The sequence below is a fragment of the Mytilus galloprovincialis genome, chromosome 2 (genome assembly GCF_965363235.1).
Source record: "Mytilus galloprovincialis chromosome 2, xbMytGall1.hap1.1, whole genome shotgun sequence".
Classification (NCBI taxonomy): Eukaryota; Metazoa; Mollusca; class Bivalvia; order Mytilida; family Mytilidae; genus Mytilus; species Mytilus galloprovincialis.
This window is the reverse complement of record NC_134839.1, coordinates 6,194,705-6,216,791: the sequence shown is the minus strand read 5'-3', so window position 1 is coordinate 6,216,791 and position 22,087 is coordinate 6,194,705.

Genomic DNA, 22,087 nt, shown 5'->3' with positions numbered 1-22,087 from the left:
GGTGGAACAAAATTTTAAAATAGATTTGTTTGCCTTTTTTCTAGCAGGTTTGGTATATTATTGACGAAATCACATATGTGCGTTGCCATGGATGAAATATATATTGTCGTAACATATGAAAGTCATCCATGGACTAACGAATTGCCAAAGGAAATAGTTTTATATCATTTAATGAAGCTGGATAAGCCAATCAAATTAAAAAAGATTTAAGTATCACTTTCTTTTATCGCACTCCGTCCAGTACGATACGATCATTATATATTCATGCATGAAATAGATAACAGGCTGCACTCATCAGAGATATATTATATACATCAGAAGCTATTTGGTTCAAATAAATAAAAGAGCTTAAGAAGCTTGAAGATTACAACTTCACAGAAAACACTTCGTTTTGTAAAGGAATTGTGTCACAATACATCGTAGTCTATTACGAAATGAGGTAAATCTGGTGTTATGAAAGTGTGTGGTTATAACATGAATAAGTGTTTTTTTTCAAATTAAGGTGGTACATAACACTTTCACTAAAATTAATTTGGCTCGTTTAATTTTAATCAAATTTTGACAAAGTATTTACTTTGACCCTTTAACAAAAATATAAAAATTTCAAAAATTTTTAACCAACCGTGTTGTCAGAAAAATTACACTGGTTGTATTGCAGTTTGACAAACATCAATTTTGATCATTGAGAAGCTTAATATTCCCTTTACAACACAACGTCATTGAAACGTTTAGCTGACTTTACAAAGTTATCTCCCTGTAGTGTTAGATACCAACTTAAGCATAAAACAATAATATTAAGCCGATGCTATCTTCATCGCAGTGTTCATGCAATGACAACATTCTCATCAATAAAGTACATTAGATCTGTTATCAGCGCGTATTGATTGGAAAAAATAATCTGTTCGGAAGTTAATGCTGATTATCGAATCCAGACGCTCTAGCTAATAAGTTATACATCAGATTTAAAAACTCTTATTACTACAATATACATGGATGTCAGTTCATACCCTGCGTTAATCATTTCAATGCCATGTCCCCTTTTATGTTTTCATATACATATCTAAAATTTTAATTTAGATGATAGCTTTATAATCCTGTAAACAAAATAAAGAAAGAACAATAAGCATTAAATTGTTAGTTACTGTGGATTCATTATCATTCGTTGGATACAAATTATCGTGGACTTCGATGGTACAGTTGAACCACGAATTGAATGTTTAACGAATTACAAATTTTCCATAAGGTTGTATGTAGACCTGGTCAAAACCACGAAAATAAATGTCTTCGAAAAAGTGTTTACTAATCCTTGAAAATTAGCAACCACGAACATGAATGAATCCATATAACCGGATCTCAAATGAAAAAAAAAACAGAATTCATAGGTCACATCATTCTTGACATAGATTTACATGTTAAAAAAATATATTTTCATGATTATTTAGAATTAATGACTTGATTTCCCAGTGTAATGAGTTTTTGTTTGAATAGACGATACTGTTTGCGAAAAAGCTCTCTTGAACTTCCTTTGTCTTTTTGTTCATGTGTGAAAGAAGTCTATTATTTCTATGAATTGATAAACAATTGACCCTTTGAACACTTCAATAAATGTAATTGCTTTGTATCAATCAGAAATGAATTTGCAGTCATTGGCAATTCTATGAATCCAAATTGGAGATATATTTAGAGTGTGAAATATATGACAATGTAATTTCCTGATCACGTGATAGGCAATCAACAGTAGTTTTATTTCATTAACTGTTGCGTCATGCAATAAAAATATATCAGGAGAAATATCTGTAGTAAAACCTTGCAAGTTAGTTGATTTAGTCCATCATGTGAACACATTATCTCAAGTGAAATCCTACTCTATATCAAGATTTAATTGAAGAAAATAATTATTACCAAAATTGTTATTTTTCAAGAAGAAAGATTAAAAGATAACACTAGTACAAGTGATCCAAAACCTGATGAAATACGATCTGTTTTAATTAACAATCAGGTCTCATAAATAAACTATAACGTTAAAGATAAGGATGATCGAGAAAAACGACTAAAAGAAGAAAATCAGACTGAAAAGGAAGAAAAGTAGGGGCATTAAGGCCCTTTTTTGGCCCAAATATTACTGCACATTTAAATGTTATCATACATATACTTAAATTCGCTCCAACAAGACTAAGGTATAAGGTATTCAAGAAATGAAAATTAATACCACATTTAACAAGTTACCATGGCAACAAGTCACGAACAAACTTGTAAATTTTGTCCAATATCCTGATTTTTCTTATTTTTCATCAAATTTAAGTTTATTTTAGACTGGCAAAGAATGTCCGCACCCAGGAAACACATTTATATCTGGTGGGATTATGTCAATAGTTATAGTAAATATGTTGTTGTTTCTTGGCTGCAAAGGATGTTTCCACAATGGAAATAACCAAAGGAAACTGCATCAATTCCGTATTTTTTCTCGTTTTTAAGAAAACGGTATCCATTTTGACGTAATTGTGACGTCGTCAGATAACAAACTTATATTTCGAATTTATTTTTCTTCAACCTATGCATTTTCAAACATTATATGCCAATTTAAAATAGTTTTCTGTCATTTTATATAATTGGGCCAAAACCTGACCTTAATGCCCCTACTCCTTTGTCGCCAGTTGAAAAGATAATTGTATTGTGCATCCTTAAAGTTCCGTAACAAATCTTAGCAAGTGTATCATTTAAATACAAACACAAATTATAATACGTAGAAACATCGATCTATCATTCTCAAAATATTTCATAACTAAATAATATACACACCAATGTGTCTTTGTTTTATGCAATCCCTGACTTCAAATGTTCTAAAGCAATCGAAAATTGTGTGCGTGCATCATAATAAAACATATCAGGGCGCAAAAAAAATGATGCAATTAATATGATTAATGATTTACACAACACAAATATCAAAATGCAAACAATTAATTGAATTGAAAAACACCGTACGAGATCCTTTGTTGGCATTATTGGTGACGGGATAGAAATGACATTGACTTAAGTCCCACTTTATCTAGTTGATGCACATAACATGTCTTCCATATAACATCAATTTCATATTTGGAGCAATCTAAAGAGAAAGATTCTGTCATTTCAAATGACAGTGAAATCAAAATACTTGCAAATATCTTAAGCACAGCACGATGTCATATACACCTGATTTCGCCTTCAGATATCCAGGAAAAATGACTACAACATTCTCGGTTATTTGTCTGTTTGTACATCTTTTTACAGAATTCATGTGAATCTTTTGAGTATGGGCAGATTTTATACACGGTGTAGATACTTCTCTCCCTAGGTATGCTCGAAACAGAATCAGAATTTTCTTGAAACTTTACTATATAGTGCGTTTAGCAAGCAGTATTCATTTTAAAACAAAGTTTAGCCTCAAAATATTTCCTATAATTAAAGGTTATTGAATTTATAAGGCAAGTAGAAGAGAAAAAACAAATTGCACACTATTTAAATCGGTAAGGGACCAGTTGCAGAAAAATCTGAGTTTCGATAATAATAAATCTTATGGTCAATATTTATATCTTGTATTCCTAGATCATACGTCTTGGAAATTCTATCCCAGGTGTGCTTTAACAAAAGCTTGTTCATAAGTGTGCAGATAGAATGTCATATAATTGGTAAATTGTGATTCGTGTTATGCCCTTCCTCAATACATAAAGTCTCCCGTCAAATGTTTTGTGCAAAATAGTCAGCCGCTCCTTGGAATTAAGTTAATAATATCTTTATACAAATACGTGATGTAATTATTTATTCATATCTATACCATTCAGAGAGACATATTTTGCTATTGTTTGCTGTACTGATTACATATAAATGAATTAAGACTCATTTGTAACATTATTTATTTCCGTCGAAAATTTAATTAATTTGACGTGCATTATATTTCAAAAAATATAGCAGGCACTAATTTAGCTTTTAATGCAAGCTGGTGAAAATTCATAGTAATGTCAGTATTACATGATCAAACTCAAGTAGAAACATTGATTTTGTATTTAGTTCAGTGTTCTCGAATTTATATAACATATTATATATAACATGTTATAAATAAGATATGATCTCGTTATTGTGCACAATATTGAGAAAACTGTAATGTAAATGCAATTTGAACAGGCAATTTTGACTTAAATATCAAATAAAAAAACAAGTGTTTACTTGTGTATACAGTTAAAGATATATGTCAATGCTGGATTCTAGCAGATAAACGCAAGTCAAAAGCAGTGTCCGTTTGGCTATGTTAGAAAAACAATTACGCAGACATGTCTGCTGACTAGTGTATCATATTATGTGTAGTATATGATAAACTGACGAACCATCACATTTTATAATGTATACATATTTAAGGTAGCACAATACAAAGATTTTATAACTCCAACTCCCAAGTTTTAAAATGCTGTAACTTTCTTAATAATGCTTGAAAATTTATAAAAGTGGTAGTTTTGGATAGCTAACAGATTACTCTTTCAAATTAATGCAATGTTAGTATTATGCAACAATTATGTAACCAATTATAATATTAACTGGGTCTAAAATATTTTTCACCAAATTTCCACTTTCAAATGAAATTAGCTTCTTCATAGGTATCCCTAGAGGGTCGATTTTATTATATGTTGTTCTGATGGCCATTATCTACAAAAGGGTGTCTCAGATTTCAGATAGAATGTATAGAACAAATTTTACACCTAATTAAACATTATCTTCTTTTATGTGGTTAGGATGTTTACACTAATTAGAGATTTATGAGAGAATGGAATACCATAGAGACAATCTGAGACACCCTTTTGAAGCCCATGATGTGTTGATTAAGATTTCGTTAAAATTTTCTGTATAGTTAAAAAGATGATAGAGCTAAATTCATTCAAGTGAACTTATCCACATTTTGCCACTAATTACATAATAATTGATTACATAATGATTGCATAATAAAAATATTGCATTCATTTAAAAGAATTATCTTTTATCTATCTATATATACCTCTTTTGTTATTTTCTATGCATTCATAAGAAAGTTACAGCATTTCAAAGGTTAGTCATTGGAAGTAAAAAAATCTTTGTATTGTGCTACCTTAAGAAAGCATTGATTTAGCAAATAATACGATAATGCAGACCGAAGTAGAAGAATAGATATAAAATATACCATAAAACGAACAAAAATAATAATGCATCAGTGTATATGTTCAGAATAACTGTAGTAGATATATTTTCACTGTGCCATTTGATGGTATGATTTTTATATAACCATACCGATAATTGAGCTTTATATGACCATCAACAGTTTGGCAGCAATAATTGAATCAAAGCTGTGTATTGCAGGTAACAACAGATATTAATTTGAACTGCATTGTATCGATCTATAATTGGAAGCATCTTGGCGTACAGTTAAACATTTACAAAAATGAAAAAATAAACAAACAAATAAATACGTTGATGATATGATTTCAAACACGCATCAACAGAAAAGAGTATAAATATAACATGGTCCTTTGCAATGATGATTTACACATTATTCTCTGCAAATTCAATATGCCTGAAGCATATTTATTGCTATACTAGTAATTTTTATCTCATTTACAGCTTTATACTCCATAATAAAACCAAAATTTCGCTTGAGATAACGATGTAACCGACATACCATCACCTTAAACATGTTAAACCAGAATCGCACTATGAATATTTCTGTAGTATCATTATAATTATTACGAATGTTGTCTTGTAAAGATATCTTACCAAGATTGATTTCTTACACGAGGAGATAATCTGTTTTATTCGGATTATCAATTCCTAAGTGCATAGTATATGACAGAAAATTGGTCAATCCAGTTAAGCTACCACGTAATAGATCTTTTCACTAGAAACCTGATGGTGACAATACTAGGTATGTCCCAAGGGTAGGTCTGCTAAACATGTGTAATATATGATAATCTGTGACGTAATAGTCTGTTGACACAAAAGCTCTTCATATATATGATGACCGAACAGAGAGTCTTCATTATCAGCTTTATCAAATAGTGAGCGTTTTCTGAGTTTTCTAGAATATATGAAGTTATCCTTTAATGCTCAAGGTTTGAATAAATATTTCTATATTAAACATGGTTAAATGTAGTGTGTGCTATATGGTCACGCAGTGTTAGGGGTCACATTTCAACTATCAATATCTCCTCAGTGATGTCAGTTAAACACAACTGACATAAAGAATAGCCACCGAATCTTGATAAGAAATCGAAATCTTTGTATGAGGGCGATACTTCCTATATTTAGATTTCAGATGTAAGCAGACAATATGCGTTTTATCATGCTAGTATCGAAGTACTTGCTGCTGGGCTGGTGATACCCTCGATCGCACAATCCCACAGCAGAGGTGTTGACCCAATGGCAGTTATATGACATAAACAGTACCAATTTTTATGAAACGCATTTCGATAACTTATGTTTCTTTATTGATGTTCTAAGCCAAACATATTTGGATATTCGAAGTCTCGTACAATGGAGAAGAGCAGATTAAAAATTATCTTAAGAACAGCTAAATCCGGACGAAAAATCAGAGCTTTTAACGTGGAAAATATATTCCTTGTTAAATAAATTCTCTGATTTTAAAACACCTAATTATAACCTGAATTTAATATTTTAAACCAGTAAAATTAATAGTCCCATTTTTATTAGAAGTATTTGTATGCCTTAGGAGTTGTTGGTAGAGATTTATTTCCCCGAGGGTATCACCAGCCCAGTAGTTAGCACTTTTGTGCTGACATGAATTATCATTGATATGATTATATTTATAAATTAACTGTTTACAAAATTTTGAAATTTTGAAAAACTAAGGCTTTTCTACCTCAGGCATAGATTACCTTAGCTGTATTTGGCAACACTTTTAGGAATTTTGGTCCTCAATGCTCTTCAACTTTGTACTTTATTTTGGCCTTTTTAACTTTGTTGGATTCGAGCGTCACTGATGAGTCTTTTGTAGACGAAACGCGCGTCTGGCGTGTATACAAAATTTAGTCCTGGTATCTATGATGAGTTTATTTGGGCGGGACATCCACTTTCATTGTCATGTACAGACTATGAAAGAGTAAATGTTTATGGGTATTATTTGTAAATTGATATGTTATTTCTATCGAAAATTGGTCAAAACGCGTATATATGATCATCATAGATTTGTTTTCTACATCCATTGTTAGAAATTGATAAAACATTATACTTTCAAGCGTAAGTCACATAAGTGATTAAAGTTCGAAATCCTGAAAGATTATAAGACAGCGCAAAACCATTAATCTTACATTGATAAGTCGTGAAACGTTTTACACAGTTATGTGTGTCTGTTTTTGTTTTTCTCAACGAGATCAATGACTCTGTGTCACATATCAAGTTCATGTAAATTATGATGTGATATTGTATAACATTTATTAAGGGAAGGACGGTCAATGTCAAGTGCAATTGGTTTTGCTTGTGTATGATATATTAACCGAAGTGAATTTATATTTGCACTAGGTCATTTCACAAACTTTGTTGCATAAAAAAGTGAACACAGATACAAATATCTTGTTTTGAGAAATACAAATCTTTTTTTGGGGGTCGAAATACTCTCTCACTAATTCACACAAATGTTCTCAAAATAGTTGTCACGATTGCATATTCAGGATTTGCGTAATCAACACTAGCACCCGATGCCTGCCTTAGTATTTGGTTGGTTTTTTGTATTTTCTATAGCAGAGTATCGTCATATACAATATAGCCAAGGCAGCAGTAGTATACCGCTGTTCAAAATTCATAAATCTATAGAGAAAGAATACAAATCCGGGTTACAAACTAAAACTGAGGGAAACGTATCAAATATAAGAGAACTACGACACAACAGAGACACAACACCGAAACGTAACACACAGAGAAACGAACTATAATGTAACAATGGCCATTTTCCTCACTTGTTACAGGGCATTTTATGACAAAATGGTGGGTTGAACCTTGTTTTGTGCATGCCAAACCTCCCGCTTTAATGGCAGTGTTGATTATAACATTGAAATTACAACATTACACGACAGGGTTCAATAAATAAACAAATAAATTGAAGAAAATATAGAACAGAGAAACAAACGATTAATAGCCATCCAAAGGTAACAGGTTAAAACATATTTTTATACACCAGACGCGCGCTACGTCCACACTAAACTATGCTCAGATGTAAGAAGTTTGAAAACCATAACAACTACAAACATGAAGATCTCCGAGGTCCAAAAGTTCGAAAAAGTTGTGAGGCCAGGGTTATCCGCCTGGGACAAAACATCATTATGATCAAGAATACTACATAGTTTTGCAAATAGTAAATTTTATAAAATGACTATATAATATATACATGATTAAGGTAGATGGGGTGTCTAAATTATAATCCATAGAATTTCTTAATACTTTGCCAAAATGTAGTTTATATCCTGCTTGTTTAAGAACATTAATAAAAAGAATGGGTCACCGGACTTATTTTCACACTACAGGTTGTGCAAAATTGTCAAATTTTGTATAGATTATGTATGGAAAACCCAATTTTCAGTCATAAAACGAAAACTACACCATAGAATTTTGAGATAAATTATGAGAAGAAAGTTCCAATAGTATTCTTTCAGATAAGAAGAAGAAAAAATGGGGTCACCGGACTCTTTTTCTTGCTACATAATAAAATGTGTAAATTCCTAACACATTCTATTGTAAAAGTAACACTATCTGAATTATCTGCCCTTGCCTTTGAGTTGTCTCCCCTTATTTGGCAAAGTTGTAAAAAAATGAATCAAACAAAAGTATTTGCTTTTTGGTAAAATACAACCATAAATATGATAAAACATGACATATTCTATATTATCATGAAAAATCTTACTCATGAATACCTACTCATGTCAAAATTTGAAAATTTTAACAAAAATCTAGACCTTGTTTTCTGGTATTTCAAAATCCAAAATGGAGGAAGACACCCTATCTACCTTAAACTGAAGTGGTAGTAAATCAGTATAATTTTCCCATTATTGGTGACTACAGTGTATATGGTACCATACTTCAACCTATAAATAAAGGATGACATAGGAACAGATACAGTAGAGCATTTCTTGACTGATATATATAAATATACAATGAGGATAGATTGCGAAATTTATATATTGGGCAAAAGAGATAATTTTACTTATTAACTTAGCTTTCCCTGCAGCAACATTCTGGTAGTTACTACAATTGAATTATATATCTCTCAGTCGTTACAAAATTCTAAGACTGTTTATTGAAGAGAAATATATGCAGTAAATATTTGTAAGCAAGTTGTTTTAATCCATAATGTAAACACATAATCTTGAAATTAATGGATTCTTAGTCTATATCGAGAATTACCTGCAGAAAAAAACAGTTACCAATATTAAGACTGTTGATGTACAACCTGGGAAATACGAAATGTATTTGATAATCAGGTTTCAATTTTTATTTCCGACAATAAATAATCATTATATAATGCTGAAATAGCTACAGATGTAATAATATGCAAACAAACGAGATGTTATTTGTATGACACAACCCTCACTTAAAAATTAAAACAAAAGGGAAACTCTCCTACAATTGTAAGAAAATATAAATAGAATTGTGGGTTATGCATAATACAAGATATTAAACCGCTAATAAAATGATGCAGTAATTAATATACACAACGCAATATATATGAATAAAAAAAAACACAAACAATTGATTTAATTGAAAACACCTAGTATTTTTTTACAAGAAAGACATAGCTTTGACCTAAATATGCCAATAATACTTTCTGCACATGTCATGCCTTAAATATAACATCAATTTCATATTTTGACTGTTTTAAAGAGATGGATTCTGTTATTTTAAAGTTACTTTCAATTTTAAAGACTTGGGAATTCTTAAAACACAGCACAATTTTATATCATTGTAGGTAATGTAATAGCTAATTAGTTGGAATATAAGCTTTCCATTATATTCATTATCTAAATTATTGATACAAGATTTCTTGTTAAAAGAATAGACGAATCCAAAGAAATATCATTATAAAGCTTTAAGAAAAACAACTATCTGAGGAATTCAAAATGAAAAAAAAAATCAGAAACATTTTATGGCTTTGAGTTTTAGAATATTTTTTTCTTGGTATTTATCAGATGCACTTTTGTAATATAAAGTTCACAGTAAATGTAGGAACAATATCAATCTGGTTTATATCTTCACATTCACCTACATTTAGACCGGAAGTTGGGTACCAGTCTTGTAGCAAAACAGGACTTGATACATCTTATAATTCTTAATTAAAAATAGAAGTAAAATATTATTTCTTGGCTGTTACGAAGGACACAAATGTTTATTTACAATGAAAAACTACAGTGTTTTGTCAATACAACTAAGGTAACCATATCGTGATGTCGAAACTTTTGTCAATATAACTTAGATTAGCATTTTGTGGGGTAGAAACTTCAGAGTATTTTGCAAACGCAAAGTTTTGTAATCATTAATTCATAATTATGACAATATTAATAACTATGTCAACACTGGAGTGCGGGCTACGGGTCTGGTGAAACCCTCGCTGATGAAACCTCCACCAGGAATGTCATTGACTTGAACATGTTAATTAACTCATCATAGAAACCAGGATTAACGACTATTGCTTTACCAAATTTATCCTTCCGTAATGTGTGTAATATGAAGGTTTTTCAATAATGTTTCATTTACAAATTACTCTTATGTAAAGATAAACAATTTTGATATTATTAGAAAGTTTTCAATAAAATTGGCTGAAATTCAAACTTAACATTTTCAACGTGCATGGGTGAAAATCATTGGTTTCTAGTTAAGAACGAACTAGTGTACAATTGCAATGGGAGACACTCATGGTACTGAAAACAGGACCAAATCGGTAGTTTACCAATTAACTATCGAATGTACCGAGAGAGCCGCTTAAATTAAATTGATTAATGAATGGCGGTAATAAATCGTTTAAAAATCTAAAATACAAAAACTCAGAAACTCTATGAGGTGTAATACCACCATTGATTTCCCCCTATTATTCTTTGTTAAATTTGCACTTTTCAAACAAATGTGCAGAATTTATCTTTGTTTCAAATAAAGAAATACTTGGCATGAGTAAAGTTTTGTCCTGTCCAGTTCTATAGAAAAAAAAATTCACGTAGAATTTCATTGCATATAAGAAAATAACCATCATTGGAAGTTAACCAATCAAATTTCTCCCCTTATTTTATCTGTGTACAAGGTTTAGTCACCATGTAACCTCAAGATTACAAAATTTTCTATAGAAATCCCAAATAAAAAATAATGGTGTTTTGAAATACCCAAGATATATGTTTATGACACAGAAATGGTTTTACTGCAATAAAATGTAGGATTAATTACCTACAACTGTCAAATTCAAGGGAATATTTTTTTCGACCTACTTTCGTATACAACCGGATGTGACGTACCATGATTTGGTGGTATTACACCTATGAAAGAATCTTAATTTCGATGATAGTATATATATGGTCACTACTTATATCTGTTAATTCCTAGTTTATACGTCTTGGAATTTAGTGTAAAAGTTTTGTTTTCACACAAACTTTTTTATAAGTGTACATAAAGGGTTGATAGCCCATCAGAATATGTTGATATGAGGTAGGCAGTATTGTGGATTCATTATTATTATTCGTTGGATACCAATTTTCTTGAATTTCGTGAGTAAAGGTGAACTACGAATTTTAATGTTCACCGAATAACAACTTGTCTGTAGGTTTGTATGCAAATATTTGCAAACCACGAAATTAAATATCCACGAATATGCAAGTTTTCCTTAATCCATGAAAATTGATATCCACGAAAATAAATGAATCCATAATAATTGTGTTTCGTCTCGTTGTGTTTATTTAGTGTTATGCTATACCTACCTATATAAAATGTACTTCCAAATATGTTTGTGCAATAGAAACAGCCGCTCCTCGGAATTCAGTTAATGATATCATTATATAAATACGTGATGTAATTATTTATTCATATTTATACCATTCAGAGAGATATATTTTACAAGTTCTTGTTGTACTGATAACATATAAACGAATCAAGACTGTTTTCTGACATTATTTTGTAGAATTGCATTTCCGTTGGAATCCAATTATGTTGATGTTCATTATATTTCAAAACGATCCTTAAGCATTAAAGTTTTTTCGACAAATAATAGATAAAATTCATTAGCAATGTCAGTATAACATGATCAAACTCAAGTAAAAACATTGATTTTGTATCTAGTTTAGTGTCCTCGAATTTACTTAACATATTTGCGTTATAAATAAGATATGATCTCATTATTTTGCACTTTTATAGAGAATACTGTAATGCGAAAGCAATTAAAACAGACAATTTTAACTTGATTAAAAAAGTATTGACTTATCTATATAGTTATAGAAATATTACCAGCCAACAGATTAAACCAGTGCCCAAAAAGAGGTGTCTGTTTAGCAGTGGTGGATAAAAAAAATATGCAGTCATGTCCGCCGACTCTTGTAGAAAAATATGTTTATTCAATGAGAAAACTGTGCAGAGTAAATAAATAATTAAGCAAACAGACTTATGACAATACATTAGCAAATAATAAGATTACGCAGAAAAGGAGTTGATGTATAGGAAATATACCATTAAACTACCAAAACTAATAATGCAATATATTTAAACTAAATATAGTTGATACATTTTCTACTTAATCACTGTATTATTTGATGGTATGATTTAACGAACCATAGCGATAATTGAGCTTTATATAATAGTTAGAGGTATAAACATCAAGCTTTTGGCAGCAGTATTTAAATACAGTATTGCAGGTAACTAGATATAAGTGATTGGAACATCTACATTGTATCGGTATGCATGTGGAAGCACCTTGGTGAACAGCAAAATTTGTATTCAAACTTAATTATAAAAAACACACAGATATATCATTAGATAGAAAGTAAGTTATATGAAACACATACGAATAGGTATGTTCATTATTTCAAAACACAAATCACAATGCAAACATGGAATTATACAAAGAATGAGCGCAATTGTCGCTGTTATTAATGCAAAGCTTATGATTTTAAATAAGTTAACGAAAGAATAGAACGACAAGAGGTTAAATGTCCCATGGCCCTATGCAATTTTGTATACCCATTATCCTTTGCAAAGAAGATAGAATGAAATTCAAAACAGTGTGGCTGTGGCCATTAATTGACACATTAAAATCATCCATTGACTGGGACAATTTAGGTGAACGCGTGTATGAAACAACCACTGCTCACTATGTATTTTTTAAAGACACTTAAACTATGGGGTCACCAAAGGTTCTCAACACCTTAATAAAGTAATTCGAAAAACTAATCAGAAATAACACGATGTTTTGATTTATATCAGTTATATAAATCAAAACATAAAGGTTATTCCTGATTAATTTTTTGAATTATTTTATAATTAAAGGCGTAAAGAAACCTTTGGTGACCCCACAGTTTAATTGTCTATCGTAGGTACGTCGTGAACGGTGGTCGTTACAGACAAACGTTAATGTAAATTTTCCCAGTCAATGGATGATTTTAATGTGTCAATCAATGGCCACAGCCACACTGTTTTGAATTTCATTCTATGCCTGTAGTATATTTATTGCTATACTAGTAATTGCTTTTCATTGACAGCTTTATACACCATTATAAAACCACAATTTCCCCTGGAGATAATGATGTAATCGACATTCCATCACCTAAAACCACAATCACACTATAAATTTCTCTGTAGTATCATTATAAGGATTACTAACGCTGTCTTTTAAAAATATATTACCAAGATTGGTTTCTTACACGAGGAGATAATCTGTTTTACTCTGACTATTAATTCCTAAGTATATAGCCTAAGACGGAAAATTGTCAACATATGCAAGCTGTTTTGAGAATTTTAGGAATATTTCAGAATAGATCATGACTTTTAAGAAGTTAAAGACTTCATAGTCATTTCTATAATAGTGTTGTGTATGGTTATTCTTTTTGTCAAAAAAAAAGGGGAAATCGTAAATACCTTCGTAGCTTCCGCAACTAGGCAGTTTAGTTTCAAAACCTATTTTTATGCTTTATCTTATGTAACTATTAGAATGTTGTATTATTATTCTAGTTTTATATTGCAATATCACAATATTCTAGATAAAACAATGAGTTAAGAATTATAAATGAGGTAATTTAAAAAAAAATGAAAACATTTGCTAAGAACGGGAAATTATATAACAGAATGAATATGGACTTACAACTTTTACCTGAGAGTAGTTTTTAATAAATGAAACAGGAATTTGCTGTGTAATGGTGCGAGACAGATCAACTTCATAGAAGAATAAATTTCTCCGAACAACACCCCTTGCAATTGATTCTAACATAAACAGGATGTTTATGTGTTGATTATGAAACAGCCTTTCAATTATAATCTACATTATTGTTTTGGCATAATAGTTCAATTCAACAGGACAAGCTGTAAAGTTTCTACTGTTGTTATTTTTTTAATATGGCATCAGGTTTGAACATCAAACGTTAAAACTATATTTTCCGATCTTTTATATAATGACAAGGCATTTTCTGTCGAAAAGAATAATGTCTTTGGCTAACCTAGTCAATCGTTTTAATGATTAAAAGTAATTTTGTATTGGGAAAAGCATCTTTATATGAGGTTTTTTTTTCTGAAAAAGATAAAACTTTTATACATTTATAACTTGTTTCCAAATGAAGACTTGCATCTATTCTCTCTCATCAAAAGTCAGATAATTGTTCTGTGGAAACAATTATGCATGATGATATCATAAAGTATAAAATCATTCAAAAAATATGACAGTTTAAAATTCCATTACTCAAGAAGTATAAACCTGAATATACTCAAAACCAAAAGCAATCTACCTTCACTTAACCTAATAACAGTGTAGAATTAGTCGTAATTCTAATCTAAGATACTAGAATTAGTGAATAATGTGTTAAGAATTTGCCATTTATTAATCCGTAGGTTAAGGTTCCATACCTCTTAAACGACAAATCGGATAAATGTTAAGTTTGAATGTGTCTTACTTCCACTAATTCATTCAAGAATTCAAAGTCACCAGTATACCAATCAAAGCATACTAAGTTTATGTAACAACATGTTACGTATGTGCTTATATCTGGACGTGTGAACAACCAGACGAAATATGAAAAAAAGGAAAGGTTTCTTAAGTTTATTATATCAACAATTCAACGATTTACGGATATCAAATCAAGCATACCGCAGTGATCGATTTATGATAATGAACCTTATATCTCATAACTTATGAAAGACATTGCTAGAAATGTTAACACAAATCGGAAGGGGCTGTCATCCGTCAATTCTGATGGTGTTGAAAAAAATGATTGGAATAGGTTTAAGTAAAATTAAATTTCGGCTTTCATAGCAAGTATTTGCGTAATGGTTGATCGATACGATATCTATTGTATACCATTATAAGAAACGATTACAGCAGACAAAGCGAACAAAACCTCAGGAATATTTTTGGCATTTACATTCTGAAGGTTGACTTTACTATTCTACTTCGTAAATGAAATGGTTTTTATTTGAGCAAAACTGTCGAGTTACATACATACGGATGGTGTTTCTGGCATACTACAAACGCTATGGACTCACTTTTATCATCTCACAAACAATCCAAGACATAGTAACACATTAACTCATATCGCATGAAAACATGAAAAAGAGACTTGTGTTTTTACTTTATTCTCATCTTTTTACATAATTAATAAATAATCACATATTGAGATAACTAAAAAAGCGCAATTTTCTGTTCCCAAGTGCAATTTACAATTAATTGTTTTGATATTGTTGATATCACTGATTGAATCAGCAGATAAACTAGACAAACCTAAATATGTAAAATAGAACACATCAATATGTATTGGGCAACCTGTAGTATTGAGAACACTCCATGTCTTTACAACACAATGCATCAATGTTTAATATTGGGTCATTAAGTCAATTATGTAATAAAGGGAAAAATCAACATCAGGGAAAAAATAACTTGGTACTGGTGATAGTTTAATACACCCGTGAATGCATGTCACTAATCTATTTCCAATATTTACGTCGTGCTCAAACAAGTTCATTGCGAATCATAAATAAGATGCGCTATAAAACAAAGTCTGGGTTTTTTTTCTTCAAATGCATAAATATTTTGCCAATGTAGTTAAAAAAATATATATCAAACAGATGCTATCTTTGTCGCTATATACGTTCATGAAATGACAACATTCTCATCAATAAAGTACATTAGATCTTTTATCAGCGCGTATTGATTCGAAAAATGATTCTGTTCGGAAATAATGCTGATTATCAAAATCAGAAGCCTTGGCAAATAAGTGATACAATACTCGAGGTGTCAGGTTGTCTCTGACATTCAAAAACACTTATTCTCGATGATTGAATCAGTCAAAATAAATGTTATATATAACACCAATTTTCAATGAACCAGGTTTTGTATTATTCACTTTATCTTCAGTTACTCTCCTGTTTTCACTTAAAAACATTTAAAGAAAATGGTATTATTCATGTCTAAAATAAAAATGAACAATTAAAAGGTATACAACATTATTTAACATTCACCAAAACATAAACGAAGCTATCAAAATGGATACGTTCAATATTTCGTTACCACAAATCCGTCCTATGTTACCTATCGCAGTAGACTTCCGGAGAACCTCATATTACTCCCGGTTTAATGTTGCCCAGACTGTCTTTTCTGTGTGAAATGTACTGTTGTTTGTCTTAATAGTCTTTTTTTGTAATAGAGTTTGCATTTTATTTCGAATTTTGTGTTTTCATATCCCTCTGGTATCTTTTGTCTGGTAAAGTAGGCCATCTGCACATGTAACCGACAACTATACATTGTAGAATATGATACTGTCTATGTTTATGCAGGCATATAATTTCTAATTGAAATCTTGTGTTATACTCTAGAGGCACATGCTTCTAAATAATTTTACAAGGAAAATGCCAAGAATAGCAGATGATGTCGATTTACATACTATAAAACATTTTATATGTTGATACGCAAATTTCGATCATAGTCCCTTACAAATTCATGAACATAACAAAGATTTGTCTTGTCACGATTTAAAATCTTTCTTCTGTCTTTTTCAGAATCTGCAAAATTATCATATTTATGCAAAAGTGTCCGACTTCACAAAATCGTCTTTATAATTTACTGGGACAAAAATCTGAAACGACAGTGAAATACATATGGACGCATAACTAATGTTACCATGGTCATTAGGCTGTATAATTACAGAACGACAACACAGATATTACTTGTATGTAATAATTTGGCAATATCAATTTTAATTCATATGAAGGTCCCGACAAATTTCGTTGGGGCAGACAAAAAACCAATTATCTGTAGAGTTATTTTAACTCAGAACAAGTCTTTTAGCCTTTCGTGTGCGTACGGTGACATTCTAACAATATTATATTCAGCTGTATGGGCAGACTGAAAATCTACTTTAACGTTATCAATCCCTATGTAAGAGCAAACGATTTCTTAAATGATATTTTGTGTGACTTTGCCTATTCTTTTTTTCAAATGTTATTGTGGTATGTTTTGGTACAAACATTGTATTTCACGATCTTTATCCAAAAAAAAATTATTTCGATGGAAATCATTAAATACCCCAGACACATTTGTATGTTCTCTCACATCAATGTATACTTTGTTAAGTATTTAGGTATAAGCAATAATTATGTTACATTTCAATTAGCATACACATATTTAACTATAGACTCAATTATACGTAGTTTTAATGCGTTGTCTAATAGACCTACCTGCCATGTTTATGTCTAGAACTATAAATCCCTTAATGAAACGTTATTAGAGCATTGATTTTTAAATGAAACGGCTAATTGATCTGAAATGATATAAGAATACTGAAAACAAAGACGTACGTTAGGTTCAGTCTTAGAGTGAACTGTTTGACTTATCCTCTCTGTTGTAAATTCAGCACTATGCAGAGAATGCGTGCAATAATTAAACCGGTTTTTGAGAGACTTTTCAGTAACTGTTATTTACCTTATAGCAAAAAGAGTTTTAGTTTACTCATAAATAGTCTCATGCGGCGTAAAGCAATCAACAATCAATCAATCATAAATAGTCTTAAAATCTATTAGACAGTATTTTATGACTGCAAGTTTACTGAAAATGTGTATTTTCATTAGAAAGGAGTTATATTCCTTAGCCGGGACATACGTTTTCATTGACAATGAAGAGTCAGCAGGAAGAACAAATTGAACTGTTTATCATTTGTATTATCTTTCAAGTGTTTTTAATATATGATTTGTTAAGCTATATTTTGCTTATCAATAGTTATTTTTCATCACAAATTGGTACAAACGCAAATATATCACTTTTAATTGATCATGATTTGAACATGAACATGGAGTTCTCGTTTCTTTTTGTTTTGCCGTGGCAATTTTGATTGATGTCGATTTATGGGTTTGAATATTCTATAGTTATCTGTTGCCTCTTCTTTGCATCAGCTTCTTCTCAACTGCATACAATGGAAATTACTCTACATACTAGTATTTACTATATAAAGTTATTTTGGATAGAATAATTTTCGCGTTTCGCTTTTGAAAACACAAATTTACATTCATGGTACCTGTTTTGGATATGGAACTCATCATAAGTCCCTTATTAAAATGTATTAATACATATTCTTAACTGCATTTTGACATTTTCCAACTTTTAATTTAGCTATTGGGTTTCCTTTAGCAAATCATGTCCATATCGGTTTCATTTTAAAACTTTTTCTGGTGTGGATTAGTCTTTTCTCTTTTATCCACAGTTGTTACAATTGATATTGATCTAGATCAATTGGTTTTAATAATGATAAATATAGCTAACCGCAGTTATTACCACAAAGCACACTCTTGATATACTGTAAATTCAGAAATTAATGCGAGGTTTTTATTATTGCGAAAAATGCGACTGAGTTGTAACCGCAATAATTTAAACTCGCATTTTGATATATTTTATATGAATTTAACAGAATTTTTCTCAAAATCGTAAAAATTAAAATCGCATTTCTGTCTAAAATGACAAAATCGCAATAATAAATGCACGCAATATTTTCTGAATTTACAGTATATCTTAATTTACACAAAATTTCATTCTTATATGGTTATGTCTATAATGATAAATTGTAGATATAAAAGATAATAGTACCCCACAGACCAGAACGACAAAATCAATCATCATTTTAGAAGTGTTTCTACTTTCATCGTTTGAAACTGATAAAACATTACACCTTAATTAGTCAAATAAACTGATTGTAGTTGGAAATCATGAAAGATTGTAAGGCAGCGGAAACGATTAATCTTACATTGATTAGTCCCTACACGTGATACATTGTTGTTTCTTCCTGTTTTGGTTGGTGTGTCCTTGATTTCTTTTTGTGTCGATAATCTGATTAATGTAACTTATCATGTAATATTTTATGTACATGTATAAGGAGAAAGGCGACCAGTTTTGTTCTTATAATACACCCATGCAACCACGCATCCCATATTGCATGATAGGACCCGACACTATTTTAGTGTTTCGGCAGTTAGGCTTGGGATGGTCATTTTAAGATGCATTATTTTTATATAATCAAATATGAAAGTTATTCATGTATATATTGAGATACTGATATTTGAATTCTTCTTCATGCATTTTTCTTCAAAGTGAGCTCTTAACCGAAACGGATTCTATATTAATACTACGTGGGGTCACACTTATAACGAAAAGTGAATACAAACATCTTGTTTTAGGAAGTCATTCGTGGTCAAAATCATCTATCACTGATACAAACAAAATGTTCTCCAAAAATGTTACGGTTAAATACGCATGACCTGTGAACTCTAGATGAACTCCTGATACCTTCCACGGTTGATGCGCAGGTTCATGTCTTTTGTTACACCAGATTGGCACTTCCATTTGAACTAACTGTGCTTATAGTATTGGTAACTTGTTCACCATTAAACGAGGCTTATTTGTACAAGCGATTCTCAGGTAGAATGCAAAACAGCTTGCATTATCCTTTAATTTTTGCGACTAATTTTGAAGCCATCCTTTCAATTTTGAAATAAATGATAACATAAACACCCAAACAGTAAAATTAACAATTGGGATCGATGCAAAAAATGTATATTGAATAAAAAAATTATTTACATTCCCTTTGGGGATTTTTCCTCTTTGCAGCAACACTCATATAGCTAATTGCTACGCTACTGCAAATAAAGTACAAATCTTCCAATTGTTACCAAATTCAAAGGTTTCTGTTCCCCATCATGGTTTCCATGGAAAAGCGTTGCTGCTTACACAGACGGATTTAACCAAATGGTTAGATATAGAAAAGTTAATGGTGCCATCATAGTATAGTTTACATTAAAGATGTTTTTTGTGTAAAAGACGACAGTGAATACTCATTTCGTGATTATGTCAATTTCTTTAGCTGTTCGTATACTATCATTGTTTTGTAAAATGGGGTTGTTAGTTCGTCGATTTATGAATGTCTCATAATATTATTCTGCCTTTTTAATTTTGAAAATTTAGGCGGCTCTTTTGTGGATGCTTTCTAATGTTTCATATTTTTTTTGTTAGAAACTTCTTGTCTCGGGCGTATTTGACAGGGGTCATTTCGAAATAATATGTTCTTTGCAATAATATGTACATTCATATATGAATAATCTAATACAGAAATAACTAAATATCCTATACATGTTATAAGATGTTTGTCAAAATATAGAAAATATACATGTTAAATTTCATTTACAGAAATAATGCAACAAAATTCACATAATTTTGCAATAAGTTTATTTCACCAATAATTTATTCAAGGGTTGTGATGTTGACAAATTATCCAATTTCAAATTTATTCGTTTTTGTAATTATCTCCTCAATGAAAAGTACATATTTCAAAGTCTTCCTAGTACGAACTCATTAAATCTATAAATGTATAGTGTTTAAGGGACGGCATGTTCGGGCAACAATCAAGCAAATATATATTCCACTATGTACCAATGATTAAGTACGTAATTTTTGCTTTTTAATTACAAGAAATATAATCAAACAAATAAATACATCGTAAAATCTGGAAATACAGGAACATGTCGTCAGGCAACTGTTTGAACCTTACAGATTGACGACAAAAACAAAAGCATTCAAATAAAAAAATATGGAGGAATCAAATTTTCGATAATTGACTAAATAAAATGATTGCTGTTCCTATTAACTCTTAAAATGTTTAAATGAATATATATATCGATCGTGTTAGTTTCTTTTTCTGTTGTTATATTATTTTTTCAACTCAAGCTTTCCGCAATTTTGCATCCTGTATATAGCAAGATGGAAACAACAAAAAAAAATTGAAATGCACATATTCAGAGACCAACATATATAAGAATTGCAGTGCTAGTTATCATGGTTATTTTAAACCCACAAAAAAAACAAGATTCTTTTGTCAGATCGTTCTTGACACAGCTCAATGCAATTTGTTTCCGCATCACATAGTTTTATGATTATTTAGAATTAATTATTTGATTTCCCTGAGAAATGAATATTTGTTTGAATAAACGATATTGTTTGCAAAAATGCTATCTTGAACTTCCTGAGTCTTTTTGTTTATGTGAGAAAGAATTACCATTCCAATGAATTGACAAGCGATTGACCCGTTGTACACTTCAATAAATATAATAGTCTTGTATCAAGCAGAACTATCTATTTGTTCTCATTGGCAATCCATGGATGCAAATTGGAAATATATTTAGAGTGTGAAATGGATGCCAATGTAATTTTCGGATTTACGTGATTGGCAATAAATAGTCATTTTATTTCATTTACTCTTGCTTCATGCTATAAAAGATATCTGAAAAAAAGATGGAAATAGCTGCAGCAAAAATCAGTTTGAAGTCAGACTGTGAACAAGTAAGCTGAATATTTACGAATCTTTGTCTGTATTGAGAA